A 24753-nucleotide genomic window follows, 5' to 3' on the forward strand; every position below is an offset into this window, starting at 1 on the left:
CGCCAGATGGTGGTCCACCATCTCCGGGATCTTCCCTGCACACGTGAAACCAAAGTCAGTAAGAACTTTTGTTTTTATTTATTTAATGAAAAAAATTAAATTTTCCAACTGTTTAACTAATTTGATGGGAGTGAGGGCAGAGCTATTATGTTGTTCTCGTTAGCCGTGAGCCCCAAGACCTGCTGCTCTTGACTCGACTTACCACTTTCACATGTCACTAGCCGCCACTAGTTATAGACTGTCTGAAGCTTTAGATTGACTGAGGACAGGTTGCGGGAGGCAGTTATCTGCTCTGTGCCTGAAAGCAGTAAATGGGGTCAATGACATTGATAGTTTTGAATAGTTTTGAATATTAAAACAAGAAGAAACCTGTAGAGGGCACAGCGCTTCATAGGCAACCAGCCTGCTTGAGTTAATGAATGCCTCCTCCCACCTGTGCAGCTCCAAAGAAAAACACCATAAATTATCTAGTTATTTTAGACAATGTAACAGCATTGCAATGCCACGTGTGGGTTCCTGAAAGTTCAAACTCAGGTAGCTGGATAAATAAGCAAAATTATCACAGCTTTGTGGAGGGTAAGCCATTTTTAAAGAAGCACATAACTGTTGCCATATCAAAACATGCGCTCCTGGGCTCCCAACATGTGGGCACAGCCAATGCCACTCTCCTGGTGATTCTCACATAATTGTCTGTCGACAGCTGTGCTGTCAAGCCAGACTTTGGTATTCAGGATATGTGTTTGTTTACTTGGAAACTAGAGTGTAAGGGTATTCCGACTGCACTGGAGCTGCTGCCGAGCCTTTGGATGAGGTGTCCTTTATAATAAAGAACCTACTAACACTTCAAAAGGATGTCTCTTTATTTACCACACAGACCATAAAAACCAAGATGCAGCGCTTGCCACCTCTCGCTGTGTTTTGCAAGGCTCTACATCCTCAGTTCTACCCTTCAAAAACACTAAACTTACATAAATTAGATTATTTTTTAAACAGAGAGGATAGAAAATATTTGACTGGAAAGCAAAAGAAAACGAATTCACGATATCCATCCTCAACTCTATCCTCTGATGCTGCATTATTTTTGCCAGAGGAAGGATACATGATTGCCACGTGTTATCTCCAGTGGAATCCCTAGTCGACCAGTTATAAATAATTTCCACAAAATCCAGCTATACATGATGTGTTTTTTTTTTAACATTGTACTACAGGCTTCCAGCAAAAACAAAAGTAAGTTCTACCATTTTCAAACAAATCACAACAGAAGTTTATATACATGATTGAAGGCAGATAATTCATTTCAAGATTAACTGCAATCCACTCATCTTTCTAGCAGTTCCTTGTATGTGAAATAAAATCTATATGCTTCCAGTGGCTCCAGTAGGAAACAATTGTAACTAGTGAGTTGGAATTGTCTCCAATGATTACCGGACAGTAGGTCTCAAAGATGTTTGTTAACAGGACCTTGTAGCTGAGTGACAAAACAGTGTTGATAGCTATACTAGTCCTTAAAATAATACAAAATACGACTCATACAATATAATTCATCATTGAAACCTAACCTAGGTTTACTTAAAAAATAACATACTGGGTGTGTCAGTAAATTCTTAACAATTGTGTGATAGTCTCAGGTTCATAATTCAGGTCAAATGTAAGGACAGGAGGATGAAGCCTGGATCTGTGTGCACCGGTACAGAAGAAGCATGCTGTGAAAATAAAGGGACTCGTGTCAAGGGGGTATCTGCAAAAAATGCTCTTCTTAACACAGGTCTCATGATTCCCCCATCACCAAAGTGCACACAGGAGTTGCGGGTGAGTCATATAGCGGATTTTGGCTTATGTAGATGTTTGTGGAAATTCGTCACCAAGTGCTTTGTGCAAGTGCTTAGTTTGGGGGGAAAAAAGTAAGTGCCAGGGCCCTTCTCAGGAAGCCACTGAAGATTGCCCCTGCTAGCACTAATGATAACAGTTACAACATAACGACTATCCGGCACAGTCCCACAAGGGTGACAATATAGAATATTCCATGCCATCCAAAGCTGCAAACAAGTATTGCATGGGCGGTAGACATTATTCATTTTAAAAGTATATTGAATTATTAAACACTGTTGTTGAGCTCATCTCAAAATTAGACAGACAGCCCCACCATGTGGTTTATTGTCAGTGCTGGTGTTGAGAATTAAATGCCGGTGTGAGCACTGGAAACCACAGGCTCAAATTAAGTACTGTTTTTTGTGGTCTTTTATTGCAGACATGCTTCTTTTTCTTACTCTGCCACAGTTAAAACGGGTGGTACAAAGATATAGATTTCTCCACAATGAATGTTGTAGTGGTATCACCCCCAGCCTCCAACCCTCTTCATACGTAAAAAAAATCCTCCTTTTAAATAGAGTACTTTCTTTGCAATTCACGTACTATGGACACCATATTTTAACAAATAGTACTAAAGCTAACTCTTTGGTTCGCTTGCCATTGACTGTGGATGGACAAAAGGCTGCATTGGCCCATCTGGACTGCAATCTGTAAATACAGATTATACATTTGATCTTCTATGCTTATCCTCCTCAACCTATGTAGAGTTTTCAATGCAGTGGATCACTTCACTTTGCTAACAAACCTCACCTCGGTAGGCATCACCTGCCTCTCAAACCACACCTTCTTTCATTTTCCTGTTCTTTTCGCATTCATTACCCAGCTCTCTAGTAGTTTGTATGCTTCAAGCCTGCCCTTTTACTCTCCTCTTCTCTAAATACACTATTTTCCTCATTTGCATCATCTCCTCTTTTAGAATTTTCTATCACATCTTTTGTGGAGACCTTTATCGCTTCCTCACCCGTACCCCTTACCTTCAGACTCCAAACTTAAACTGTCTTTCAGACAATCAGCAATGGAGAAATTCACTAATTTTGCACTTCTCTAAAACTGAAGTCAACTATTTTCCTGCTTCCTTTCCTCCCCTTATCCCATCCTTCTACATTCTGTTACGCTCAGTTATTCTAGAACTTCACCCCTCTGCAGAGAACATCAGCAGACTGTTCAACTCCCGCATGTGTAAACACAGCCACATTTCATGTGCTACACATAAGATGGACTTGTCCAACCTATCCTTTTATACAGCCACATTTCTAGTAACTTGGTAATGAGCAGTCACAACTGGGGAAATAGCCACCCTGTTTCTTAGGCCTAAAGCTCCAGCAAGTGGGCAGTCAAACTTGGGGTAGCTGAAACTATACTTCGCACCTTTGCAAAGGTCCTACATGAACAAGAACCATTACCCTATGGGCTGCTTCTGAAGTACTAAGTATAACAATGGTTTTGCATACTTGACCGGTGTCTATTGCCCTGGTACTTGTGTTGTTGTTTTCGGGTATATCCATATAGAGTGCTTGCTAAACCACCTTTGGTGGCGGGAAATATTAACTTTGTGACTCTTTGTGGATATATGTACTCTAGGGACCTGAAGGTTCAGACTGGGGAGATGGGCTTTGGGACCATGTCCATAACAGAGTAGGTTTCTTCTTGGGTAATGCTATCAACTTCGCTGCATAAATTGTTTTTAAAGACACATACCGATCTCCCTCTAAAACCCACAGGATGGCCAACTGTCTGCTAAAAAGATGGTCCCGTAAACTCCTTGGCTAGGTATTACAGGAAATTGCTGCGATGTCTCATGTAAATCTTTCAGAAAACCTCGGCGGAACCTGCAAAACAAGCTTCGACCTAGTTGTACCCACACAACCATCATTTTCCATCCAATTGATATTGGATTCCTCCACAGGAAGGCACGGCCTGAAAGTCGCAGGATAGTTTTATCACATCCTGCGTTCAAAACCGCCCTAAATCAATCAATGTTCAATTTGAGCCGGTAGTTTCCGGTGCTTGGCACCTGCACTTAATTGTAAGCAGTGGCGCTTGTGACAGCCTGACAAAAGGTGGCGCTGTCTGGTTAAATTAGTGATGACCATAACAACAGCTAACTGTTAATGCAACATACTTTAGAAATGACTATTACCTGCTGCCCAAGCCATTCTTATAGCTTTGAGGGCATTAATAGTCTGAATTGTTACACTTGTAGGAGTGTGAGGGTTTGTCCTTGTGTTGTTACTATCATGGAGGCATGACAGGGACAATGTGTTGTGCAAGCTGCAGTGGCACCTGACAAGAGCCCTGGCACCTTTTTTCTTTAACAAATCAAGCACTGATCAACATAGCTAACTACTGCCTCTCTTAAGACTAACCCACGAAAGGCCATTCTGAACCCTGGCATGGCCCTATATATATATGCACAATATATGTATATATTCCACTCACTCCGTAGTTATACCAGTTCCCTCGAACAAAACCAAGGTCCACGGTCCACGGCACCACAACTGCTTTCAAAAAGATTTATTGCGAAGGCAATAAATCTTTTTGAAAGCAGTTGTGGTGCCCTGGACCGTGGTTTTGTTCGAGGGAACTGGTATAACTACGGAGTGAGTGGAATATTGGGCGTCGCTGACCCTCCACAGCCCACCGTCGCCAGTGGCTTGAGTTGAGGCGGAAAACAAAAGGTGGAATATATATATATATATATATATATATATATATATATATGTATATATATATATATAGCGTGTAGAGCGTGCAAATTTGGCACCAATACAAAATCATACACGACACCATTTGATGACAAACCCATCAATATAAAAGCCCATTACACCTGTAAAACTGAGTTGGCTGTATACGTTCTCACGTGCTCGTGCAATCTAAGGTACGTTGGTAGCACGAAACTACCAGTACACCAACGTATTCTACAGCACCTGAGAGCAATAGTGAACTGTGACAAAAGTTATCCAGTAGCCCGCCATTTCGATCAATTTCATAACAGAAATCTATCCCATCTGAGCTATTTTGTAATAGATGCGGTTAGAACCAGCAAGAAAGGTGGGGACTATGAAAAACAATTAAGGCAGATGGAGTCCCTGTACATAGTTCGCCTCAACACTAAGATCCCGGGAGGTTTGAACATGGGAGAAGATTTGAGCACCTTTCTTTAAATTATGGTTTTTGTGTCACTTTGTCATATCATTTGGGCCATTCTACGGATTTAGTCCGGCTACCCCTACTGTACAGCATATAACTTCTTGTTGCTAAATGATAGTTGCTTTTTTCTTTTCCCTATATACCACTGTAGCCATTGAAAGCTGATTACTCCATTTTATTGTCACTCCATAGGGAAGTCGATAGTCTGTGGCAGGGACTAATGGCTTCGCCATGTGATAAATTATATATACCATCCTGTGCTACAAGTGGGCAATGATGGAACTTTATGCGTTAGCATATTTTAATGTAACTGAAACTGTTTAGTTAATGAATTTAGTTTCCCATACCCCCTGATGTCTTCCTGTTTATTCAAGTAGGACATCCCAGCACTCCCTCACCTTTAACAATTGTATTTGTATTTTTGCTAGCGGTATAGTAATACATTATTCTTAACTTGTTATACATCGATTGTGCCCAAGTATTGATCTTCTATTTCAAATGCATGAACCCAGTGAAAAGAACGTAACAACAGAATACATGACATGTCAAGTACTGAGGTTGTGATACCCTATGGAATCTCTATTGTTTGAATTTTTGTATTCAACACAACGACAACATCAAACAGAGGCATATATGACCAAATGTAAGGAATTGATTTTAAATTTGTGTATATATATGAAATGCCAATATTGTATTGTAATCGTATTTGTACGAGTAATATGTTGCGTATTTGCACAGAAAATAATCTTGCGTATTTGCACAGTTAATATTTGCACAGTAACGGTATTTATGCACTTGCACTTTACATCAGATTATTCCTTTCAGTCTTGTGCCGTTGTCGCAAACAGTAACCAATGACTCTAAAGAATTGCTAAATACCTCTAATCATTGAATAACCAAGTCATGTTTTGCATTAATATAACTTTGCACCATTCCAAAATGGCCGAACTAACAGCAACGTATATTGACAATGGGTTCTTACTATAGTCCTCTTTTTAGTTCACTGAACTGTATGAGGAACTTTTGGCGCGATGTAGCAATTAACCAATGTATTATTTAAATGAATTGTGTACCGCTTACCCGCTGACAGTGAGCAAGGGCGTTCACGCCGAAACGCGTCTGTTTGGCAGTGTGTTGCACCTCTGCACTTTAAATGCAATAAAGGAAGAAGAATATCCTTAGAAAGTCTGGCTGTGGATTTATTCACCTGTGTCTGCGCACTGGGTTTGGTGCGAAAGGCGTCGCACAAACTTTCCGGTTGGAATTCATATATATATATATATATGTATATATATATATATATATATATCCAACACCAGAGCCTGACCATATGCACTTTCTCAGCACAGTATACAGGAACGAAACTCCACAACGGAAAAGTTTTTCTTCAGTGCAATTTATTATCCCAGATCACAACATGACGCGTTTCGACCGGTTCCCCCAGGTCTTGATCACATGACATGTTCGAAACCACGTGTGATTTAAATACCAATGTTACAACTTTTCTCTCCTCTTTGGATGACATGGAGATAGAAGACAGACTTTACCAAAAGAGTCAAAAAGATGGAAGAGGTACCCATTCATAATACTATCATTGAATCTGCATTTAAACAAAAAAAACTTTTCCAACAGGTAATCGTTTCCATTTTATATACATGCATAAATAAAAGTAGATACATAGGATTTCCTCAATTCAACTCCATAATATATTCTTGCAAAAATGAGTGCAAATTGGTAATACTGGGCAAGTGCCCATAGAAAATGATTATAGGTATGTCAACATATTAAAGTGCATAGTGCCTTAGTTGTAATACCTAGTATTGAAAAGTGCATATATTAACCCTAAAGTACAAATTCATATTGGTCAACGATTGATATCATAAAGAACACGATAAAAATAGAATCTTGTTTTTAGCAGATATAGCGGATGCTACTAGTATTTCATAATCATACAGAGAAAATTTCCCCATATTGTACTGGACTAATAGTATAAATCCACCAATATTGGGAGTGTGCAAAACAAACCCTATTAAAGTGCTGGTCATATATACAAGAATAAATACAAATGTGCAAAATAATACTGTATCAGATCATTGACATAAAGGTCTACAGACAACAATAAGAATATAAATATATATATCTAAGAATGTGCAAAACCAACTACCACTAGATCCAACTAACATTATATATATATATTTGCGTAAAACTTTAGTCATCTCACTGCTCATCAGAACTCCTAAATGTATCCACCTGCACTGATATATCCTTGTGTACCATGTGCCCTAATCAGTGTATTTGTTAAAAGCAGACGCTGTTTTGCTTTTAGCGAATATCTAATTATACAGAAGGTGCAGAGCGCCAGTCAGCTACAAGATGTGCCTGAAACAGATGAAAGGCTGAGATGACCTAATCGGGGGCAACACCTGTCACTGTACAACTATTATCCTCTGGGGAACCTCAGAAGGCATGTAGAACAGCAGGTTGTATTTTGTGTTAGTCAATATTTTCAGATGGGAGGCCCGAGTTCCCTTTTGAAAATAATTTGTGATGAGTGTTTCAAGTAACACTTTTCTTTTCATTTGCAAACTGTTTTGGGGCCCATATGTTCTGCTGACACTTACAAGCGCCGCCAATTCACCAGAATTAAAACTGCTATGTCGAACAGAAACACATGACTCAGACAACAGCCATAAAAAGATCCGAACGTGCTTGTCTGCTGCTCTTCTCTTGCTGCCTGGTAGGTGTTTGGCTTGTAGGTGCCTGCCATGAGCAGACATCTTATAATCCGCACTGATCCAGTGCCTGCTTTGTAGAGGAAAACACACCATGAATTCACTGATCATTCAGACTTCTAAGTGTTGGCTGTCAGCCAGGTGGCGGCTTAAGATGCCTCCGTACTGCAAAACATCAATTAATATCCGAGTGATTAAATAAGAGCTTCATTTTAAATACCAGTGGACGTCAGCTGTGCCTAAAAGAAAACGCATAAGCAATTCTGTAACTAAAAGTCATCTTTGCCAGTTTACAGACGCAGTGACTGAAATGCACTGTGCGCTAATTGCAGCTAAGTGTAGGGAACATAATATCTATGAGTGATGGCAAGGGAACAGGCAGATTCAAATGTTTTCTCTATAGGAATAACAAGGGGACTCACTGAAAGGAAACTCTATGCAGAGAAGCAAGTTTTGATCCTCTGGAATGGATGAATGGGTAGCCAAGGGGTGATTAATAAAGGCATGGAGAAGACAATAAAATGACTGATAAGGGTCAGAGATAGCGGGAAATATTTTAATTCATTTCTAACGTATGATAAAAAGAAAAGGAGCATGAAGAGCCCAGAGCAAAATGGAGAAGCAACAAAAATGTCCAAAGGTCCAGAGCAAGCGAGCCAAGTTTACCACCTACTAGAAATAGGCATGTTTGAGAGGGAAAACTTAGATTCTAAGAAGAATGAGCCAGGATGCAGAGTAAAAGGACCTAGGAAAAAAGGCAGAAAGAAAAAGTAGGACTCATAAAAGACGAAAACACGTCAAGCAGTGCTTAATTTGTAAAATATGAAGTGCAGGTGCTCAAATGTTTGTCAGAGGCCACACCTACTTTTCACTGGCTCCACCCACTCCCTCCACTGGCTCCACCCACTTACTATTTCAGCTCCACCCACATCGTCAACTGCCACTGCTAAAAGTCAGATGCAATATATACCTGATCTGAATTACTGCAAGGGAGCCTTCTCATAGTAAAGTTTTGATAGGAGGTTACCCTGCCCTGTGAACATTTTTATAAAGATTAAATTAAAAGTGCATTTAAAGCACAATTTTTGAATAAATTATCTAAAATCAATAATGCATTGAAAACAATTTAGATTATGTAGAAGCAGATCTGACTTTATTCATTGCATTGTAAATTGGTGAGCACTTGCATTAACACAACCACACACACTGTGTGAAATGAAAGTCACAAAACTACTTTCAGTATATTTGCCCTTTTCTGAAATTATGAGATGAGCATTCCATTAACGTGTCAAAGTACAGAGAAAATGCAGCAGCTTGCGAACCCATATGGGAAAAAAAACCCTGATTGAGCTACACCTACAGTAGGTTGAAAGTGAATTTGGCTAGGCCTAGGAATTTGGAGGAATCCCAATCAATCAGTCAACCAATATTGCTTTGAAGTTCGAATTAAATTCATAGAGGACACTGAGAGGGTCATGGCTGACCTACTCCTGTCAGTTTTTTTGCACATCATCTCTTTAATACATATTACATCATGCTACTACTACCATGCGGTGATGTGACCTGCTGCGACCGGCGTCACGCCACCACCACACTGCACATTATGCAATATTCCTGCCCTTCGCAAAAGATTACTTCGCTCACGGCCGGCTTTACAACTGGTGGCGGCGTGGCGTCCTGTGCGACAATGTTGGCGCCCCCAATGACCACCCCTCACACGCATTCCCTCAGTACAACCCTTTAACAATGTCCTTCAAGTCTCTATAACATAATCACTGTCTCTCAGATTAATTTAGTTTTATAGCGCCTCTCATACCAGTGTAAGGTGTCAGAGCACTTTGCATCATACACACATTGCATAGATACAAATCCTACGTGTGTAAATCAGTATATAGGGAATGTTACATTAGACAGAACTACAAGGTATAGGAGTCACATATCATCCATGATTGTCATTGTGCAATATAGTTTAAGAGTTCTAAGTCTGGAAAAGCGCAAATTCAGAATTTAAAACATAACAGCATTGTTAGGGGTTCTCTGCAATAAGAATTGATTTCTACCCAAATGAACCCTTTTTTGCAAGATTAGGATAATGAAAGATTGGGCAAAAAAAACATATAGCTGTAATATATAACTTGCAGTTTGCATGCAGGTCTTTGATTATTTTCAGACTAGTTAATAGCTTGCTGTTCTATGATAGGATTTTAACTTACAAACTGCAAGTAACAAAAGGATCTCTCCGACAGAAGCAGTAACACACTGACCTACTTTACATTTTTATGCACTTTTTGATCTGCATGGTAAAAGTTTAATGCAGCAGGTATATTAACCATCTGTACTACCTTACAAGCAGTCACAACTTCCCCTATACAAAACTCCTGTCTCTCTCCAGGAAGATGATTAATCACCAGAGTTATCTTGACATTTTAATTTATGCCTAAATATTACTGAGGCCAGGAAGGAACTCGGCAGCACTGCAGCGGGTGCTTTTAAAATAAGAATATACTGGCAAACTGATGCCCCCACAGTGTAACATGAAAGAATGAAACAGAGCCGAGTTACTATGTCAATGCACGCAGTATAGTGGTGACTGGACCCTGCAGTGCTCAGCCTGCTGACACCTTCACTGTCCTCTCAGTCTGTGTGTCAGCCATGGAAGAAAGGGTCAAACTTAAAGACCCTCCTCCTTAAAAAAAACAGCAAGAGTGTCAAACCTGTCCTCCCTCCCAGGCAAGGCTAACTGAAAAGGACTTGAAAGGGTCGTACACAGGAGCCCCGTCGTGTCCTTTGAACTGCGAGGCCACCGCCTACCTGCATTGTCGACCACAGGGCCTTGGCACACACACTGCACAATAGTTATTGCTGTGAACTCGTGATGTGTAGAGCTATATATGGTGAACAGGTGAAGGAAGGTTAAATAACACCACGCATATGCTGATGTGATGACATAAGTGTAGCTGACAGTAACACGGAGTGTGCACCTCTCAGGCCTCCACTGCCATTCGGGCTGGTCATTTTATCTCTTGGCCTGACTGAGGTGCTTTCTTTGCACTTGAGTATAAAGTGAAATGCCGCCCGTGTACATTTCCGGTGGGGGATATATGCTCCGTGTTTTGTACTCTTGATGCTAGAGCAGTGTCTAGTGCGAGAGTTTGAATCCGGGGTGTTCAGCAGCGCCCCTCGGTAGTAATAGCCCGGTGGGCTGAGGGAGCACGGGTTTTATGAGGACTATCCTCACTTCCATGCCAGGATGAAGGCACACAGGTGCTGTCGGTATGCTAATGCACAAAGGGAACCCCTCTGCCAGTCTTCAGAGATTCCAGACAAAAGCGGGTGGCAGTGCCTTCATCCTACAGTGGGTTATTTAAACGCCAATACGCAAACCACAGGCAGACGTCTGTTTCAGAACGAAACGTATTTGTATAGCGCGTAGAGGCCACTAGAGCCTCATCGAAGCACTCGCTCCGAGCCTTTCAAGGCATGCAGGTTAATGCTAGTGTGGATGGGACGACAGGAGCTATGCCAGTTCTAGGAATAAACTACTACTGTAAATACCCCTATGTGGGACTGGAGGCAGTACTGGTAAGAGGGCAGGGCGGCCCTGTCAGGATAGGCCATCACCACATCAATCAACATATATGAGTCGAATCGAATATCCGAGTCTGAGACCTGACTCGCTGTCTCCCTCGGGACACGGCTCTGTCACTGACTGTTAGGCGAAGGCTGCTGCGAGCCTGCGCAGCTGCTTCAATAACTGATTAGGCCGCAGCACCTCAGCGCCGACCCTGCCAGGCCCTGCCTCACCTCCCGCTGCTGCTGCTTAGGCTGCGCAGTTTTATTTTAACTGATGATGATTTACTTTAGGCCTACCAACCAGGCCATGCCTCGCCTGGTGCTGTTGTACTAGTCTGTAACTGTAGTGTCTACTACTCCTCAACACAGCCAACCCAACATCGTCCAGATCGCGCTGCCTGCCTCTCTAGCTCAGGGACGGACTTTGAATAGTGGCGGTCATGATCCACTCCACATCCACGACGACTCAGTGAGGTCAGGTGCGGCCGGGTATTGCTGGGGCATAGCAAAAAGCAGCAGGAACGCGCGCGCACTGCAATGAAAATCTGCGCACGCTGCATGCTGCCGTGCACAGCCCCAACCCCCACAGAAGACCAAAGCCCTGCCCAGGCCCCAGTTACTAGGCAATTAACTTGGTGTGTCCGACTCCCGCCCACTGGGTCGGGCGGGGCCAGCCCAGAACTAACATGAACGTGTGACTCGTGACTCTGACTGGTGAGAAAAGGAAACAGAATCGAGTCAGAAAGAAACACACAGAGTAAAGTATTTTAAATGAATTTCTTCAACATCTCTCAGTCAGCTATAACACAAGCAACTGCGTACTGCAAGCAACCAGTCCAGTAGTACACAGTGCGTAACACTCTTAACTAAACAGCAGCACTTACGCTACAGCAGCACTCACTCTATGCCACTAATTACTATTAAATAAATGACGTGCACTAAATGCGTGTAGACCCGGCCCTGACAATTAAGTGCCGGTGCTAAGCACCGGCAAGCACCGGCACAAATTAAGCACTGACGTCAAGGAATAAGTAGAACGGTCCAAAGACCAGAGAGAAAGACCAAAAATCAGGAAAAAGGAAGAACAAACCAGGATTTAGCCATAAAAAAACAGACATAGAGAACAGACTGCATTCTCTTGAGAAAGAGCCAAACTGAGGCGATGGATCCAGCAATAAACAACCAAGCTGAAGACCAGGAAGAACCATCTACGGTCTGGTGATAAAAAGCTAGGCTAAGGAGCTGGAAGAATGAGGCAGGAGCTAGAGAGATAGACACTTGTGGTGTGAGTGGCCTATGAATCTACAGAAATCTTTTGCCTTTTCTGTAGTAAAATAATTTTTATCCCTCGCTTCTCGGACAGAGGTGACCTAACATATCTCTTTGTATGAGACTGGCTCCACCCTGTCCTCTGGGTGACACCATAACAATCATCCATAAGTCACAGGGGATGACGTTCCAACTATAAGGGTGAAAGTAAAAGGAAACTCATGTGGAGTGCTGAAATCAACTTTCAGAGTAGAAATAGCAAACAGAGCAGCCCCTGTATCCAGCAGTACTGTCAAAAACAAGAAACAGAATACTTTTATCCAGGGTGGCCGACAAAGATAAAGAGTGGTGGTGCGGGTGGAGGGGGTGCGGGAGGGCTGCAGGTGGAACACGTGGCCTACGGGTTTAATAATAAAATACAAAAAACTTACCTGGTGCTGCCGACCGCCTCGTGCTCCTCTACATCCAGGATCTGGTCCCAGCAGTCCCTGGGACAGCATCACAGCTCCCCATCCAATCTCGGCGATGCTCTCAAACATGAGAGCAGCGTGGGGATTGGTCTGAGCGGGCTGGATTACCTCTCACTCAGGCACATTGTTTCTCCAACCCTGCTGTGAAAGCTAAGTGTGCATGTCAGTTTGGCCGGGCTTAGACGGCCGTCCAAACTGACATGGGCACTAAAAAGTGCACCAACCGCTCCTCTCCCCCACCCCACATAGCCCGACCCCTACCTTCCCAGCACATGCTGGCTCGGCCAGCAGCTGAAAAATAAAACAATAATAAAATATATTTATATTTTTTAGCTGCTGGCTCTGAGCCAGTAGGGCAATGCTCCTCCGCCATTACGGAAGAGCCACCACTGCTTTTGTCAATAGAAAATTAGCCTTTATCATGGTGGAAAAAGCTCCCTCACACATTCCTGTTTCCCTGGTAAAATGTTCGCCATACAGAAGGCTGAGCTTATGGACCTATTTCAAACTTTGCCAGCTCTTTTAGCTATGAATCAGTTTTTAACAAGATGCCTGTACGTCATTTCAAGGAAATAGCCATTTGACAGGAAATAGAATATCCAATGAAACAAATAACGCTCTGTAGCGCTCTTTAAAGAGAACATCAGGATAATTAGGTGAACCAGAACTCTTGGTTTGATCAAGGTCCAAGATGTTTGTAAGCGGTACAATAATTTCAAGTAGCTTGTCTTGACAGGCTGGCCAGGCTTCGGATAGCTCTTCTTTTGAATCACTTCCAATTTGGGATCTGAGTCGGGTGTTAGATCCACTATACAAAATGGTTGGCCTTGGGCATTCTGCCTTCAATGTCCTACATTCAGTTTTGGTCTTAGTGTGTCCTACATACAGTTTTGGTCTTGGGGTGCACCTTCTAATACGAAGCTGTTCAGCCACAATGAGCTGTATTTTCGCATTCAAAAGAGTTTGGATGCTGGAACAAGGATGGGTCAAACATTGGTTCATAATTACTGTCTAAAACTTCAACAAAAGGTGCTTTATTCAAATCATCCTTATTTAACCCCTTGCGTGCGCATGACGAAACCATGCCGTCATGAGCCACGGCTGCGTGTGCTCATGACGGCGTGGTTCCATCATGCGGGTGCCGCTCCGCCCATGCGGCATTAATTCCCCGCCTGTGCTGGCGAATGAATGAGCGGGAGGGACCGTGAGGGAACCACGCTGTCATGAGCACACGCCGCCCGTGGCTCATGATGGCGTGGTTCCGTCACGAGCACAGCAGCGCCGAGCTCACCCCCCACCCCATCCTGCGGCGAAATTTGTGTCGCGGCGAAGGGGTAAAACAAGGGGCAGTTTTATCTATTTATATTTTAGGAGCCCCAAATCAACAAATGTTAGACTCAACCCTTCTCATCTGTATTGGAGGTAGTATGCCTGTGTGTTTGTTAGTCGTGTATTACACTGCTAGGTCATTTACCCTTTCGTTCGACCTCAAGGCGAGCAGGTGTCTTATGTGGTTGCTAAGCACTGTAATGGCGTAATGAACCATTGCTGGTGACAATTACAATATAATTGGAGATCCATTCTATTTAATGTGACTGAATTACACTGTAGCGTTTCTGCCCTTTTTTACTTTTTGCTAAGTTTTTTTTTAAATTGTCCACATTTCTTATATATAGGGATATAATAACGCCACAATTAACGTAACATTGCGTTGGGTAACAATAAAAATCTGCTATTCAGAACCAAGATACCCTCCTGGGTGAACGTGCGCTTTACAAATACACGTTCTGTTATTTAAAATTCACAGAAGCATTCATCTGTGCAGAAATTGGGTTTGGCACCACATTTCCTTTGTACTGAACACTAACTGGCAGCCTGGACATCTAAGGCGATCAAAAGTTTACAATAAAAGGAGCTGCTCTTCCTGCTGAGTGCCAGTTTTTGCACACATTTCTGTCCTCACTGTCCTGATGCACTGCCCTGCAGGGTGCCTTTGCTCGTGGTCACTGCCTCCCGATGCCTGTCAGCCCTGCGTGTGTGGCTGGGGGGTCAGACACTCTGGGCTCGCCCGTCCAGCTGTTCCTCTGATTCCTTGTGTCACAGTCAATGGACGGTCACCTGGGAGCTCTCTTCGGGGTGCCATGTCAGCACTCCCTGCCTCCCCCCATCTGCTGAGTTAGCAAGCCCCAGCTGTCTCTAATCACAGTAATGTCTGTTTGTTTTTGCTAACGTGACATCGCTGTGCGCTCAGATACGGCCACTTGTCTTTCAAAGCCCAGCCTCGTCTTCCGGAAAGAAAAAAATTCTGAAGGGCTTGCTTAATTTCCACACTGTGTCATGTTTTATTTACCAGCTGGAGATGCTTTGTACGGAAGAGGGCTCGCAAATAACCTATTAGATTAAAGAAAAGCAAACTTGTGCTGACACGTTTGAGATCACATCCGTATCTCTCTGATGTGACTGTCATATTTAGAAGAGCACGGATGAACGGCTGCAGGCAATTGTTAACAGGGCCAGTGCTATCCCCGTCTTAGGATATCGCGAGAAGTAAAACTTCCTGCAGCATTTTAGGGAAAGCCGCAACTAACATAAGTTCTATTCAGTGGTCGAAGTGGGGGGAAAAAAGTAGGGGAACTGTGGGCGGAGAATCAGAGGGCGGAATTAGCCCGAGAATAGGATCAGTGGGCGGAGTCAGAGTTTTCCACAAGAGCATTGCAAACATGTATGGGGAATTATCCTAGTTTGCAAATGTTTTCTATATAATTATGGCTCTGCCATATTTGCCACATAATACAAGTTCCAAAATCAGCAGCTCTGGACCTAGTGCCACATTGTATCCCCCATTGAACACCATACTACCCCACTAAGAAAGACTCACACTGCCTTCAACCACAACCCAATTGTGCCCCGCTATAAACACCTGGATGCGGCTCGATTTAAATTACGCACTAGACAAGAGCAATATGCTGCCTACAAAAGAAAGTCACAACATCCTGGAAAAAGCAGACACTCGTAGGGAATGCAAAATTTAGTAAACCATGTGAAATGTAAGCAGGACGCAAGAAATCTTCATGGCCGATAAAGCTCGGCGCTCTTGGCGTTCGAGGATGGACGGGGCGGCAGAGAAGCAACAGGACTCTGTCTTTTTTTCTTGCCCAGAGAAGACAAGGACAGTGTCCACTTCTGCTCTGCTGCTCCAACTGCCCCCCACTCTTTCCTCTTCCCTCTCTTTCTGTCTAGCAGTTTCTCCCTTATTGAAAATAGTGACTTCAAGACAGGGTACTTACTCTCTTTCCTCTCCTTTCATTTACTTGCTCCCCTGTGAAATGATTCCTTAAAAAGAAAATCATTTTTGCTGAAAATGCCTTATTTTTCTGACATTTTAATTTCAAAGTGCAGCATCTGGAATAAAAGGTTAAAATAAAACAAATAAATAAATAACTAAATAAAGTAAGACAGAGTAGTAGAAAAGTGGCCAGATTGATTTTATTCACACCCAAACACATTAGCGCCGCTTTTACACAGTTTGCCTGTGAAGTGCTACTTTTGTTTTCCCCGGGCTTGGAACTAGTGCACCAGTCCTGGAGGTACTGCAATGCATGGATTGGAAAACAAAATGTGCACTGCAGCTCTGCGTTCAGGGATGTGGTCTTTTTATCATATTGCTTACGTTTTGTAAGGATATAAGCAATGGACATTGAAATGGGTCTAGTCAGGGCCCTATAGTGATGTCCTTAACTTTTCAGGCAAAAGCACTCATTGATTTCTGAATAGTGAGTGTAAAAGTGTTAAGGTAACCATGTTTTCAAAATAAAAAATTAGGGGAACGGAATCTTTGGAATTAAAAAAAGTAGGGGCACGCTGTGCTCTGCCGATCCCGCCCACTTCAACCACTGGTTCAATTACAGTCGAACGACCGCTATGGTATATAGACCGAAAACAAGCATTAGCAAGGCAAATAGTGCTGGCACTGGCTCCCTGCCTTTTGGATTTGCCTATGCTTGTTTTATCATGGTTATTGTTGACTTTATTATTGAGGTATCTTCCAAAATCAAACAAGCATTAGCACTGCAAGCCAGCTCTGGTGCTGGTTGCCAGTCATTTGGGCTCTACCAATGCTTGTTTTGTCAGGGTTTTTGTAACACTTTTATTGTTGAACGAGTTGCACGGCCGCATTGGCTGCTAGACTTTCGGCTCTGCCAATGATTGTTTTGTTATGTTTTTTGTAAAACTGTATTATTGGGGAACTGCTGGGCCATTACCAATATGGAAAAAATGGCTAAAATCAAAAATTGTTTTGGTCTCAAACAGCACGCATAACCCTAATAGACCCTTACACGGAAGAGAACTGCAGTATGTGCTGTGTGCTCTTGCGAAAGAGCAGAAGCCGGCTGTCAGTCACAGTGAATTACCAATAGTTGAAGTGGGCTGACCCAATATCCCATTCTGTATGCTGTAGTGTGTGGAAGAAGTATGTGAATGACACAACAAGGGATATATGTATGAAGAAGGCTGTGTTAGAACCCATACAAGTACGAATATTACCTATATAACTTTAATAAAATCAGAAAGTTTTAGCTAACCCCAGAGCTACAATAAAATGCCCATTGCATTGTGCAGTAGAAATAATGAAATTGATTGCATGCACCCTTACAGCCAATATCACCCTATAACCAAGACGCGACTAGATGCCGAGTTTGTATTCTTTTAGGCCGCAACACTTTTGGACATCTAAGTTCAATCGCACCACAAAAAGTGCCTTCTGTGGGTGCAAACAGTAGACTTTGAAGTATGAGTTAAACCCCTCAGAATGGGGCCAAATATTTGCACCCAATCAATCAATCAAAGACATTTATAGAGCGCACTACATACCCGTAGGGTCTCAAGGCGCTGGGGGTGGGGGGGTGGGGGGGGTTGCCGCTACTGCTCGAACAGCCAGGTCTTCAGCTTCTTCCTGAAGGAGAGGTGGTCTTGGGTCAGGCGCAGGTCGGTCGGGAGGGAGTTCCAGGTCTTGGCGGCCAGGTAGGAGAAGGACCTTCCTCCTGTAGTCGCTCTTCGGATGCGGGGGACGGCAGCGAGGGCGTGGTTGGCTGATCGGAGGTGGCGTTTGGGAGCGTAGAAGTTGATTCAGCTGTTGAGGTAGCTCGGGCCTTGGTCGTGTAGGGCTTTGTGTGCGTGGGTCAGGTGCAATTCTAAACAGGATTTCCTTATCCGAGGGGTTTAAACCAAAGCTACCACCTGCTCTGGGCAGTTGATGATGTTTGCGGGGAGGGGCTGAAATAAGGCGGGGACCGTCAGGAGGGCAGGTGAGAGAAGGAGGAGTAGTCCCATGGAAGGGAGGGAGGAGCATTGTGTGACTCCTGCTTATACAAGGAGGGTGGGCGGGGCCGTGGGAGAGGCCTGGCTGCGTTGCAGTCCAAGCCTATCATAATTTTACTGGACTATTTTTCTGGCCAGTAAAATGGGGTCTAGTTTTTCTGCACCCAAGAAAACAGGATGAGGAAGCACCAGCCTAGTCGTGATCAAGCAGAGCAGAATTCATCTTGGTGATATTGTTCCGCTCAATGAGTACTCAGGACCTAAGTGTCCTAAAACACAGGGATTAGGAGACGGACTGGTCTGAAATACACCTCAATACACACATATATTTAAGGGATAAAAAGGGAAAAGGAATACCAGTGAAAAACCTTTTCCAGGTGTTCTGGCCTCACTAACCGTTGTAGATTCACAAGGTTGTGGACAATCTGGAGAATTATGAATTGAGCGGAAGGTGTACGCATTTGCATGTACAATTTGCGTAAAACTCCTTGTGTACTACTGGAAACATTTGTGAAGATCCTAGAATCCTAAGAAATGACAATATTTTTATATTCTATAAAGATAAGAACTATAATATTAACAGAGCTGTTCAATACTCTGTTCTAATAACATCTTTAAGACCTATTCCCTGCTCTGGTTGTGCCCACAACTTGAGGCCAGAAAGAGAGGGGAGGATCCATATTGTGTTAGCCAGCACCACCTGTTGCCATGGCATAGCCAGGATAAACGGCCTATATTCCCCCCGGGGAAGAAGGAAGGCAGAGTGAGGGCACAGAGCTCAGACACAGGAAGGGAGACAACTGGGGACTGGGCGGGAGTGCCGGTGACAGGGCTACTTCCACTTGGGCTAGCACTGCAGAGCACAGAGCGAGCAGTGCTGTTCAATGTTGGCGACAGGCCTGGGAGCTTTGGCTACTTGCCACTGCCTGCTTCTGCGGCAGAGGAAGGAAGGACAAAAAAAGCAGTCAACAGCTCTCAGTACCATGCAGGGCTATTCGCCGACAGAATTGTTGTTGAGATTGCCAGTGAGCTAGAACATTAATATGAATTGTGGAACACTCAGCCCCTCTGTGAATGTAAAGCTGTCAGTGAAGAAAGAGCTCGGCTGGAGCTGTAGTGTGGCAAGAATGCAATGGGCCCTGGTGCAAGCAAGCAAACTGGTCCATATGACTGCAGTTGGGATAGTAAAATACAGCAATAATCAGGGTTCAATGGGGCCCTCAGGACTCTGGTCCATGGCTCCACTGCACCTGCTGCACCACTGGTAGCGACGCCTCTGGGGTGAAGGCACCTTTTGGGTTCGGCTGGACCTAACAGCAGACTGGGAGCAAGGAGTGGTTTTACAATCTACAACAATGGATTTGCACTCTGCTGAAGTGAGTCAGGTTGGGGGGACAGAGGCAGGAAGCACACATACAGGAACAGGAAGGGAGTAATGGCAGGATGCACAGATGCAGGAGAGGAGGATGCAGACCAGTCATCAGCAGAGCTCACATCTGTGCAGTGTTTTGTTGTTAAGAGATTAGAGAAACAATAAGAATGCTTACGCGTCTACGTAACTCAACGCAAACATTACACATGAATGGATATTGACTACAAATAAAGTGGTATCATCTGCCACACCTTCCTCTGAGTCCCTAAACGGGTACATTCATTTTACATTGGAAATTCTGATATTTTCACCGCTGATTAAGATTACATGTTTTTTCTCAGTGGAAATTACCAACATATACCCTCTTTTTTCACTATGGCTTTTACTGCACCAGGCCAAAGAGGTCCCTCTGCTATTGTGATAGTTCAATAGGTTTAAACAGAGCTGAAAGCCAAGCCGAAGGACTGGCTTGGCTCGAGAGCCCTTGCACGAGCCTGGGAATGGTTGCCATGTAAATCATACAACAAACCCCACATAAATTATGATAAAGTCTCATCAAATTTAAAAAGTGCATTTTTTTAAACATGCGACAGCTTTGACATCAATAAGTCACAATATAGGTTCGATGAGAGTAATGATGAAGAGGGATAGATGAAACTATATTTTTACTAAGATCCCACGGTTTCGTTAATTGGGAAAGCTGGGATTAGTCCCAGGTCTTCTGGTTTCACTTTGTACGAATCAGCCACTAAATTGATATCTGGTTCTCTCCTTTTTAGCCCAAAGGTTAATGCTTTGTTTTTAACTTTGAGCAAGGGTGACGCGCAGACTCCAGATGGAAGCTCGACTCCTTTTGGACAGGAGGCTCTAAGAGGACTTCGAGCTGAGCCGGAGCCTAGCTCGAGCCTTCAGTGCTGGGCTCGAGCCTGCAGTGGCTCGCGTTCCTCTGTGTGAAAACATGAGCTGTCCTTGTTCAATCTATGCAGACCTTTGAAGAAGGAGCGGTCCTTTCTGTCCATTAAAAAGACATTACTTTAAAAAGTGCTTTTAGGCAATATTAAAATAAACTTTCCCCGTGTTTCCAAATATTCCTTTTTTCAGTTTTCGAAAGTTGCAGATGATGCCTGCTTTGCCCACTGTCCAGAGCACAATATTACTGCAGGAGGGTTCCTTAATATTATTCAAAGGACAGGCACACTCGGGCAGCAGCAAGGGTCGGCTTACCTTTGAAAATACCAGCAGAAGTCCATTCCAGGGCAGGCACAGAACAGAAAGTAAATGGGGTGGGCTCACAACAGGAAAGGGCAACATTCATACAGTATAAGGAACAAGTTGTTGACTCAGTGAGCTGAAATTTCTAATTCTGAGGGTTCTTTAGATTTAATTCTGAGCGATCTGGAAAATTCCGAATCAGGCTAAAATAGCCTTTGTGGCCTGTACTCTTGATTCTAAGATGTGAGCATTATCTGGGATTCTCCGACACAAATTCCTCCAAGTACTACCAGGAGAAGTGTGCATGGGAAAATAAGCCAGCAATGGGGGGAAACTGCTGTTTCTAGGTGCAGTGAACCCCCATTCTCAAATATTCCAACTCTAGTCACAGATGCTCAGGTGGTAAAATCGCAGTGCGGTTAAACTACAAGGTGCTGTAGGGAATTTACCCGAGGGCGATTTTACCACAAGGTAATTCCAGGCAAGTTAGAAAGTGGGCCTAAAACTTTAAATCTCTAAAATCCTTTAGTGAGAGAAAAGGACATTACGTTCCTCTGAATGGCAGGGGTGCATAATGGCACCCATGGTTGAAGACAAGGCTACATAAGATGGCATAGGCATTGAAGGAAATGAGTGCCTGGGTTTCTTTTTTGTTTGACTGGTAATTAAGAGACTATTGTAAAATGAGTTCTATTTTATGTCAGGCATTGGACCAAAAGACGCCCCAGAGCACCGGTACATCAACGCGACAGAGGGAAAGACAACTGGGATGGACATAGAGTAAAGATAGTGGGGTGAAGTCATGCAAGATTCGAATGATTTGAGGAAGAGGTGGGTCTTTAGGGGAATAAAAAATGTCTGATGTTGGTAACAGCACAAAGAGACAGAGGGAGAGAGCTCTAAATAGGGGAATCTTGAGGGTGCACAGGGCTTCCGCTTCCCCCAAACCGTGTTAATCATGATGTGAGCGAGTCAGACGTTTTTGGGAGGCAAATCTTCGGCATCTGCTCAGGCGGGATGGAATGCATAAATTGGAAAGGTAGCTGGGAGTGGAGTAGTGCATAGGCCTGTTTTGTACAAGATAGTGGATATTAAGGATCAATATTGAAGGCTTTTTTAAGACCGGGGCGATATAGTTCAAGCCAGTGGTGTAGCAAACGGGGTTGTGGGGGAGGCAGTACGCCCCTGGCAGGGGGTGGCGGATACCCCCTGCTCTTACCTGCAGCTGGCAAAGCGCGGCAAACACAGGGATCGCCAGCCCCGCTCTTACCTGCAGCCGTCGCGGGGCGGCAACAAACGCAGGGACCGCCAGCACCCCCGCTCTTATCTGCGGCAGTCGCATGGCGGCAAACGCAGGGACCGCCACGGGCGGCAAGAGGTGTAGCTACGCCACTGGTTCAAGCTTTTGAATCCATGGATGAGTCGGTCCACAAGGTTATGTGCTCTTTACAGCTTACTCACAATATTGACCGGGAGACCTCCATAGACCGCTTTGTAATACTTGATGCGGCGGGGGGAGGGGGGTGTCAATGCTATGACGAGAGTGATATTGCCTTAGGCTTGAAGGAGTGGAAGTACTTCATGGAGTGGATGGAGGACACGTTTTTAGTCACAGAGTTAATTTGGGAGGAGAAAGATAGTGATCCTAACTTAATGCTTCCTGATAGAACTGGGGATGGCTGGAGGAATAGCCAGTGAGAGAGGTGAGATCTGAGTAAGATATTCAGGTTTTTGGGGGTGAATGAATAAGATCTCAGTTCTTGCACCATCATTGCAGAACCAATTGTCCGCCATCCACTGGAGGCAGTGATGCATCTGTGCTCAGATTCTTAAGGAATCCAATTTGAATGTTTAGAATATTTGGCATTAACATAGAGAGTCGTCCATGCTGTGGTTATTAAGGAATGCTGGAAGAAGAGAGGGATGGACCAGGGGGTACCCACTGTTCAAAGATACATACAGTTCACCTGATTACTGTTGACGAGATGGGTGATATAGGCCTATTAATATATGTATTTGTTTATATTGATGTACGTTCATGTTACCTCCTGACCACTCTATTCAGAAATTACAACTTGTAGAAGAATTGGCTTTCTGGCAGCTCTCACAGGGGAAATGTTGGATGTTGGTGCAGTTTTATATAACCAGCATCTTGATATCACATAAGTAATGGGATGAGCGTTGATATGGTGTACACCATAAGCAGGTCTAATGCCTAGATCCAATTTGGCTCTGCGTACCCTTTTAATGGTGGTATACATCAACTGCATGGGTAATGGAGAGGTCTTCTTGTTTGCTCTTAAGGTCTAAAGGCTTGGTTGAACAAAGCAGCAACCCTTGGTGTTTTGTAAAATAATGTGTTTGAATTAGTCCTTCCGATAAAGTGAACTTTTTTCCGTAGAACGACGTGGAGAGGGTTTTATTCTGTATACTACAGTTGTAGACCCGGAAGTGTCAGCCAGAGTCTGACTTTGGACGCCAATGGGTACCGGAGCCGTGAAGCACAGGTTCATGTGCAGAGCCTCCAGCGTACTAAGGGATGCAGAGTTGTAATTTCTCCAGCTTAGCCAAGTTTTTGTCTTTGTTATTCTATGATTACTTTCACCCCATTCCAATCTCAACAACTACAGTGCTGTGCTCCACGATCTCATGTTGCTTTAGCACATCCACACAAAACAGCTCGTCCCAGTGCCAGATACTGCTTTGACAAAGTCTGCTTTGTGAAACCATTTTTTTGCTGCTTTTAGCCAATATTTAGGTTTACCAGCAAACCTATTGGCTTTGCCAATGCTTGTTTAATTTCATTATATTCAGTTTCTTTACCCACAATGCCTTCTTCGCCCATATTCGTTTTCTCATCACCTCACTTACGTTTCCACTATTGCAAGTTCCTTCGTTCTGTTTTTATTTGTGCCCTAAACTACATGCTGTTGCAATCATTGTTTTGGGAAAGGGAGCGGCGTTCAAAGAAATGTTGAAATGAGAGAAACTTCCTACTGTGTGCTATGCATTTTTGCAAATAAGTTACTTTGCAATCTGAAGACAAGCGACCTTACAATAGTATAGGAAACATATTATTGGACATACATACACATAAGCACAAACGGACAAGCAGAGCAGGGGCTTCATTAGAGAACAAAGAGGTACGGCTGCCCCCTAGAGGACTGTCTGATGTACTGCCTTGCAATCTGTGTTCAATCTTGTCACGCCAAAACCAAACTTGTTTTTACAGTATAAATGAACCTGCTTTCAGGGTTCTCTGCCGTCAGACTGACTTTGTAAAAGACTGTTCCAAAGCGTACAATATAATTGAGGCAACTTTCTTTCTTCACGGGACCTGCGAATGACTAATCTTTTAATAACAAGGAATGCCGTGCACGTGCACACTATGCCAGGTGGAGACAGTGCTCTGGGCCATCACACAAGTGTAACAAAACCAACCGGAACAAATCAGTGCCGGAGAGATACCCGGGCAGGCCATTGATTAAAATGCATTCTGTTGTAATTCTGAGGTGAGATGAAAGGCGGCGCTGCTTCCACGAGGCTTGAGACCTTCCGGTGGTTTGTGCGTCAGTTGCTTTGTCCAGGGCTGTGCCCACATCATGAAACCACCACTGCACCTTACATTCGGAGTTAACAATAACATGGTGACTGCTAATTTGATTCAAGGCCCTACCCACCCTCCAGTGAAACATGTCCTCCGTAGAGGCCCGCGGTGTTGGACAAAGGCACAGTTCTCTTAGGCGGGTCCTGCATCCCCAACAGCAGGGATTCTGAAAGGTTTGTT

Source organism: Lissotriton vulgaris, chromosome 2_1, assembly GCF_964263255.1.
Source record: "Lissotriton vulgaris chromosome 2_1, aLisVul1.2, whole genome shotgun sequence".
NCBI lineage: Eukaryota > Metazoa > Chordata > Amphibia > Caudata > Salamandridae > Lissotriton > Lissotriton vulgaris.